The sequence below is a fragment of the Tachypleus tridentatus genome, chromosome 3 (genome assembly GCF_004210375.1).
Source record: "Tachypleus tridentatus isolate NWPU-2018 chromosome 3, ASM421037v1, whole genome shotgun sequence".
Lineage (NCBI taxonomy): Eukaryota > Metazoa > Arthropoda > Merostomata > Xiphosura > Limulidae > Tachypleus > Tachypleus tridentatus.
Genome location: NC_134827.1, coordinates 64,704,431 through 64,713,331, shown reverse-complemented (window position 1 = coordinate 64,713,331; position 8,901 = coordinate 64,704,431). Strand labels below are relative to the sequence as shown.

The following is an 8,901-nucleotide window of genomic DNA, read 5'->3' as shown; positions in this document are numbered from 1 at the left end:
CTCGTCCCTAAGACATGTGCCCGGCAACTGCCTATTACAAACTGTCTTTGTTAACCTGAAGATGACCTAGGAAGACCAAAACGTTGTTCTCTCCTTATCAATAAAAGTGTTAATACCCATACCAGCCGTTCCGAGATACATTTTTATTTCAAGTGGGTTTTTTTTTCATCACGAAATATAGTTCTTGTCACAGACGTGTGTTTCACAAATTGTAAACATTTTTTTCGTTATTTTTCTACGTCATACGGTCTTTCTAACTGCGTTTTTTTTCTACTTGGTCAAATTTCGACAAATCGTGATTACCACTCTGTTTAATTCACTGTGGAAAACCGTTAATCTTTGAAGACGTAATTTGATCTTTAGCTGAGAACGTGATAGACAAGTTTATATGTGATTGTGATGGAAAACTTTATCTTCATGGTGATCCCCTCCACTCGAACAACAGAGAAAGGATTAAGACAGTCGCCTATGGACTCGTTAAATAAACATTCTGTCAGAGGAATTCCAGTTTTATTTTGCAGGTTTTTTCTTATTCTATTCTTTAAGTTTTTTACTTAAGTAAATGGTTACCTGTTCCCTTGTTTTATATTTAGTTTCATTAAGCTTTGTTAGTAATGACGGTTAGAACGAATTTTATTATTTTATTTAATTAATTTTAGACATATATTAGTTGTTTTGCATTTTTTTAGTTAAGTACATGAAATCAGAACTAGTCAAAAACTAAATTCGTCAAACCTTGTGACGTATTATTGGGATTACGGCCGACAATGTTGACAGCGAAAGTTCTACAGTTGATGCTTTGAAGTTTTAAAATTTAGGCATAATGAATTATTTATGATCAGTTTGAGTGCAGCATCAAAACAACCAGTTCACTGAAAGACATTTGAATGCAACACTTACTACTAAAATTTAGGACTTTTCAGTCTTTTTTAAATAGTTTTTTTAATTCGTGTGATAGAACTCTTTCAAGTATAAAATCTCATAGAAACACATCTTAATAAGAGGCAAAACAATGGAGCAGATAAATGTTTCTCACCTCACGTCAGTGAAGAAAAGATTCGTGTGCACACCATAAAGTTTCTTAAATTATGAAGTTGATATTGGTAAAAAAGAAAAGGCCCGGCATGACCAGGTGGTTAAGGTATCGACTCGTTATCTGAGGGTCGCGGGTTCGAATCCCAGTCACACCAAACATGCTCGCCCTTTCAGCCGTGGGAGCGTTATTATGTGACGGTCAATCCCACTATCCGTTGGTAAAGAGTAGCCCAAGAGTTGACGGTGAGTGGTGATGACTAGCTGCCTTCCCTCTAGTATTACACTGCAAAATTAGGTACGGCTAGCGCAGATAGCCCTCGTTTGCTTTGCGCGAAATTCAAAACAAACACAAAAAAGAAAATAATTGGTTCGTGTTTGGGTTACAGACAGAGGTCTTTGTCTCCATCTTGTTTAATGTTTGAATTAACTATATATTTATATAAATCACCAAGACGAAGACCAGTTCTTTCAGATGACTGTTGTTTTCACAGGAATACGAAATACATACGAATAAAGGTAACATTCAAACGGTTGTCTGTCTGTCTGGTAAAATTGCGGACATCTTTTGTGGAAGCTAGTGCAGCGGTATGTCTACGGATTTACAACGCTAAAATCAGGGGTTCGATTCCCCTCGGTGGGCTCAGCAGATAGCCCGATGTGGCTTTGCTATAAGACAATCAATCGCACTTTCAACCCAAGACTGTGTTTTTTTGTAAGCAAAAAATGAAAATCCTCAATTAAGGCGTTTCCATTTCTCAAGCATAGGTGTCAGTTTTTTTATTTTGTCATAAGTGGAATATTATGGATTCGTTCTACTTACACAATATTTGTAGAAAGGATCGTTTATAAATATTCAAGACCTCCCGAAGAATAGTGGAGCTAAGCTATCTTTACTGTCGCAAAGGCAAGCAGTCGTACACAAAGCCATCTTTCTGGGTCACTGTACAGAACCACAACTTGAAATTGAACATACTGCGCACTGACAGAGAACATTACTATTCGAAACAGCTAGTCCAAACCGTTTTGGAAAGTGGCAGACAAATCTTCGCGATTTCTTTTCTTCAGGCTTCCTGCTGTGACTTATGAGAAACGTGTAAACAAACCTAAACCATAATCCATAACTGAATCAACAGCTGTTGAGAAAATCTCAATTTTCTATTTGTTGTGTTAACGAAAACAGGATGACTTCATTTGTCGTCTGTTATTTAACACTGTGTGTTCTGCATGAACACCAGGTGCAATTAAGCAGTGAACTTCCATGTTCTTCGAGTTGATACGGTCAGTAGGTGGGGCCTTTAATAACACGTGATTGAAATATTGAAACGCGTACTGGTTCTTTAGTTTCCAAACTTCAGAACAAACACTGATTCAACGTATCGAAATGAGCATATATTTCCAGCAACCAATCATCGCACACAAAGACCAAATATAGTTTTCCGCAGATGTTCGCATCAGATGGAAATCACATAAAGTTTTAAAACAAAGTTTCTTTGTCAGGTCGCAGGCAGTTTCTCAGTGGATAGTACATTATCACGTCGTTTGCTACACAATAAAGTAAAATAACACGAGTATAGTTGCGTAATTGCCCTATTTGTTTTCAAAAATAAGATAAGTACAGGTGTTCCCGTTAGTCTTAACTCGCCACAACGTTAGAAAGTTACAGTTGCAATCACATAAGCGTAAGATGGAAATTATGACCATAGTAACAATACATTGTTGTATTTTTCCTTCTCAGTTTATGACCTATTTAAATATAACAAAACCACGAACCTCCGAGGCATCAACTCCTGCTGAGAGATCCATGCATCTCTAGGCATCTGGCGATCTATATCACATCATATCTTTGAAACAGAAACATTCTGTAGTTTTTTGTAATGTCAAACGTTAGACTTTCAGAGAACTGTGTGGAAGAAACTTGGTTACGCCATCTGGATTATGTAAATGTAAAAATGAAAATGTAAAAAACGATCGTTGTGTAAACCGTTAGAACTCCGTTAGTTTTTTTATATTTTCTTACTAAAGAAAGCCCACCCACAATGGCACAGCGGTATGTCTGCGGACTAACAACGCCAGAAAGCTGTGGTGGGCAGAGCACAGATAGCCCATTGTGCAGCTTTGTGCTTAACTACAAATAAACAAAGTTACTGATAAAATAAAACAAAACAACCATAAGTCTAAATATTTTTCTCGTCAAAATTTGTAATCGATTCTTTCGGCGTCAGAACTCTGTCTCCTGATGGAACAGTCTACGGATTTACATCGTTAAAATCCAGAGTTTGATTTCCACTTTGGACACAGCAGATAATCCAGCCTTACGACTATCATTTACATATAAAATGTCATTATGGATTTTTTCACTTTAATACGGTCGGCTTAGTTTCTGCTGCATTACAAACAGCGTTATTTTCTGTTTAAGCCTCAGCTACTAAGAGTATTTGCCGATGTTTGTAATTTTTCAAACGGAACGAATGGAGTTGACAGCACCATAACACCCGCTATTCACCCTAGGGAATGGCTGTCACTCTTATAATGCATCCACAGCTTCACGTCTGAGGAATATTTTATGGTATCGTCCGAATTCGAATAGAGATCACTATTTCCAGTATTGAGAGCAGTACAACTGAACAAATTATACATACATACATGTATGATACGATTATTCGAACTAAATTTAAATGAGATACAAGTCTACAAGTCAGACTGGATATTTTCTGGGCTATTGCACAACCTCAAGTCACCTAGCGTATGTAATCACGATTCATGGGTTGATGTAAATAGTCCAGCATGATGATGGACGATATCAGAGGTTCGCGAAGGAAGCTAATTTAGTAAATTAGCAATTAATACTTCGAAGCACATTATCACCCTTGTTTGATATTCAAGTACACCTATGTAATATGAATCATTATGCGTTACAACATAACGGAAGCATTACGAAATGTTTAATTGAGAAATTCGTAATATAACAAGTTTATGTATATATAGTACAGTAGGTAATCGGTTTGTTACCTTACTGACTCAGACAAATTAACAGACAGGTAGATATATAAGTATGCAGACAAACAGAAGATAAAAAGACATACAGGCAGATTGAGAGACGGAGGACAGAAAAGGATATAGACAGAGTACAGGTAGATTGAAATATAGGCAGAATGTAGGCAGACATTCAGACAGAGATAAACAGAATATTGGTTGATGTATCCAAGTACACCTATGTAATATAAAACATTATGCGTCACAACATAACGCAAGCATCATGAAATGTTTAACTAAGAACTTCGTAATATAACAAGTTTATGTATATATAGTACAGTAGGTAATCGGAAGAACAAACAGAATATAGATAGATATAAGAACGATAGAGACAGACAAACAGAAGATATATGTATAGATAAATATATTTTTGTAGATATAATTTTCACAGGGGCATTATATAATGAGTGAGTTGTAACAAAAGGAAAAGGTAAAGATAGAAAGAAGATGAAGTGAGTTATAAGAGTAGGAAGAAAGTAAAGTGTAATAGAAGAAAGATAAGAGTGAAGTTGTGAGTAGGAAAGTAAAGTGTAATGAAAAGAAGATGAGTGAAGTTATAAGGTAGGAAAAAATAAAGTATAATAGAAGAAGATAGAGTGAAGTTATAAGGTAGGAAAAGTAAAGATATAATAGAAAAGAAAGATGAAGTGAGTTATAAGGTAAAGGAAATAAAGTGTAATAGAAGAGAAGATAAAGTAGTATTATAAGAGTAGGAAAAGTAAAGATATAATAAAGAAAGATAAGTGAAGTTATAAGGTAGGTAGATATGGAATATAATAGAAAGATATAAGTGGAGTTATAACAGTAGGAAATAAATATAATAGAATAGAAAGATAGAGTAAAGATTATAACAGAATAGAGTAAAGAATAATAGAAGAATAATGAAAAGTAAAGTAAAGTAAGAGAAAGTTATAACAAAGAAAAATAAAGAATAATAAAGAAAATAGTGAAGTTATAACAGAAAGAAAAATAAAGATATAATAAAAGATAAGATAAGTGAAGTAACAAGAAAAATAAAATATAATAAAAGAAAGATGAAATTAAGTTATAACAAGAAGGAAAGAAAATAAGTGTATCATAAAGAAAGAGAATAAATGAAGTTAATGAACGAAATAAAAATAATAATAGAAAGAAGAAGTGAAGTTATAAAACGAAGAAAAATAAAGATATAATAGAAAGAATAAAGTAAGTTATAAAGTGGAAAATAAAGAATATAATGAAAAGATAGAGTAAAGTTATAAAAGAGAGAAAATAAAATATAATAGAAAAGATAAGTGATTATAAAATTAAAGGAAAATAAAGATATAATAGAAAAGAAAAGTAAAGTTATAAAAGGAAAAATAAAATATAATAAAGAAATGAAGTTATAACAAAGAAAAAGATAAAATATAATAAAAAGATGAGATAAGTGAAGTTATAACAAGGAAAAGTAAAGATATAATGAAAGATAAGATGAGTGAAGTTATAACAGAAGAAAAAAAATGTAATACTAAAGAAAGATGAAGTGAAGTTATAACATAAGAAAAAATAAATGTAATGAAAAGAAATGATAAGGATTATAACAAAATTAAGGAAAAGTAAAAGTAGTAATAGAAAGGAAAGTAAGTTATAAAATAAAATAAAATGTAAAAGTATAATAGAAAGAAAATGATGGGATTATAACAGAAAGAAGAAATAAAGATAAAAGAAAGATAAAGTGAAGTTATAACAAGAAAATGTAATAGATGTAAGAAAAGATAAGAGTATAAAGTTATAAATTAGAAAAAAATAAAGTATAAAGAAGATGAAGTGAAGTTATAAAAGTAGGAAAGTAAAAATGGAATAAAATAGATAAGATGAAGAAGTTATAAAAGTAGTAAAAGTAATAAGTATAATAGAAGAAGATATAGTAAAGTTATAAGGTAAAATAAAAAATGTAAAAGAAAAGATAGGTTATTAAAGTGTAAAAGTAAAGAATAATAATAAAAGAAAATGAAGTGAAGTTATAACAAGAAAATAAAGATGTAATAGAAAGATATAGGATATAGAAAGAAAGAAATAAGTATAATAGAAAGATAAAGAAGTGAGTTATAAGAGTTGAGAGAAGTAAAGATATAATAGAAAGAAAGATAGATGATGAAGTTATAACAAGAAAATAAAGATATAATGAAAGATAAAGATGGAAGTTATAAGGTAGAAAGAAGAAAGATGTAATAAGAAAGAAAGATAAGAAAGTTATAACAAAAGAAATAAAATATAATAAAGATAAGTGAAGTTATAACAAGGAAAATAAAGATATAAGTATGAAGAAAGATGAAGAGTAGTTATAACAAAGAAAAGAAAGATAAAGAAAGATGAGTTATAACAAAGAAGAAATAAAAGTAATAGTAAAGAAAAAGGAGTGATTATAACAAAAAGAAATAAAGATATGTAAAAGAAGATGAAGTGGTTATAAATGGGAAAATAAAGATATAATAGAAAGAAAATAGAAATGGATTATAACAGAAAGAAAATATCATAAGATGAAATAAAGTATGATAAGAAAGGTAGAAAATAAAGATATAATAGAAAGATAAAGTAAAGTTATAAGAGTGAAAAAATAAGTGTATATAATAGAAAGAATAAGTGAAGTTATAGAGTAAAGAAAATAAATAAATAAATAGATAGAAGTAAGTTATAAGAGTAAAGAAAAATAAAGATATAATAAGAAGATAAAGTAAAGTTATAAAAGTAAGAAGAAAATAAAGATATAATAAAGAAGAAAAGGATGATGAAGATTATAACAAGAAAATAAAATATAATGATATAAAAAAGAAAGAAAGATATAACAAAGAGAATAACAAGAAAGAAATAAAATAAAATGAAAGAAAGTAGAGATTATAACAAGAAAAATAAAGAAATAAAAATAAAGTAAATGATGAGATTATAACAAAGAAAGAAATAAAAGCAATAGTAAGAAAGATAAAGTGAAGTTATAACAAGAAAAGAAAAAGAAATAAAATCATAATGAAAGATAAGTGAAGTTATAAAAATAAAGGAAAAGAAATAAAGATATAATAAGAAAGAAGATAAGATGAAGTTATAACAAGAGAAAATAAGAATATAATAAGAAGATAAAGTGAAGTTATAATAAAGAAAGAAAGATAAAATAATAATGAAAGAAAATGAATGAAATATGATTATAGGTAGGAAAATAAAGATATAATAGAAAGAAGATAAAGAGTGAAGTTATAAAAGTAGAAATAAAATGTAATAAGAAATGATAAGAGAAGTTATAAAGTAAAAAAATAAATATAATAGAAAGATAGAATGAATTATAAAATTAGAAAAAATAAAATATAAGAAAGATAAGAGTAAAGTTATAAAAAATTGAGAAGAAATAAAGATATAATAAGAAAAAGAAGATAAGAGTAAGTTATAACAGAAGGAAAAGTAAAGAAAGAATAAAGATAAATAAAGTGAAGTTATAAAAGTAGAGAAAATAAAGATATAATAAAGAAAGATAGAAGTAAAGTTATAAAATGAAAGAGAAAGTAAATGATATAATAAAGAAAGATAAGAGTGAAGTTATAACAAGAAGAGAAAGTAAAATATAAATGTAAATGAAATGATGAGTATAACAAGAAAAAAGTAAAAGCAATGAAAGATAAGATGAGTTATAACAAGAAAGAAAATAAAGATATCGTAATAGAAAGATAGTGAAGTTATAATGTAAAATTAGGAAAATAAAGATATAATGAATAAAGAAAGATAAGTAAAGATTATAACAAGAAAGAAAATAAAGTGATAAATAAGAATAGAAAGATAAGTGAAGATTATATGAAGAAAAGAAATGTCTAATAATAATAATAGAAAAGATAAAGTGAAGATTATAAGGTAGGAAGAAATAAAGATATAATAAAGATGAGAGTGAAGTTATAACAAGAAAGAAAAGAAATAAAGAATATATAATGAAAGATAAAGTAAGGTTATAAAATGAGAAAGTAATACATAATAATAGAATGAAGTGAAGAGATTATAACAAGAAAGGAAAAAGAAATAAAGTATAGTGAAAAAAAATAGAGTGAAGTTATATAACAAAGAGAAAAAGTAAAGATGTATAAAAAAAGATAAAGTAAGTTATAAAATAGGAAAATAAAGTGTAATAGTAGAAGAAAGATAACTAAGTTATAAAAAGGAAAAGAAAATAAAGTGTAGTGAGAAGAGATATGAGTTATAAGTAAAAAAAGAAATAAAGATATGTAGTGAAAGAAAGTGAGTTATAAGTTATAAGAAAAGTAAAGATATAATGAAAAAGAAAGATAAGTGAGATTATAACAGAAAAGGAAAATAAAGATAATATAATAGAAAGATAGAAGTGAAGTTATAACAAGAAAAGAAAAGTAAAGTATAATAGAAAGATAAGTAAGTTATAACAAGAAAAATAAAGATATAATAATGAAGAAGTGAGTGAAGATTATAACAAGAAAGATAAAATATAAAATAATAATATAAGTAAGTTATAAAATAGGAAAAATAATAGTAATAGAAGAAAGATAAGTGAAGTTATAACAGAAGAGAAATAAAATATGAAATGAAAAAAAGATAAGTGAAGTTATAACAAAGAAAGAAATAAAGATATAAATAAAAAAAGATAAAGTTAAGTTATAAGAATAGGAAAAGTAAAGTGTAATAAGAAAAGATGAGTAAAGTTATGAAAAAAGGAAAGAAAAATAAAGTGTAAAGTAAAGATAAGTGAAGTTATAAAATAAGAAAAGTAAAGATGTAAGTAGAAAGATGAGATAAGTGAAGTTATATAAAAGAAAAAGTAAAAAGAATATAATAGAAAGAATGAGTGAAGTTATAACAAAGGAA

The 8,901-nt window shown here is 28.4% G+C and overlaps 1 long non-coding RNA gene across 1 annotated transcript in view; it reads left to right on the top strand.

Annotated features, from left to right (window-relative positions):
- LOC143247000 (uncharacterized) overlaps positions 1–8,901 on the top strand; it is a 256,411-nt gene that overhangs the window by 12,495 nt on the left and 235,015 nt on the right. The gene's annotated exons all lie outside the window — the stretch shown is intronic.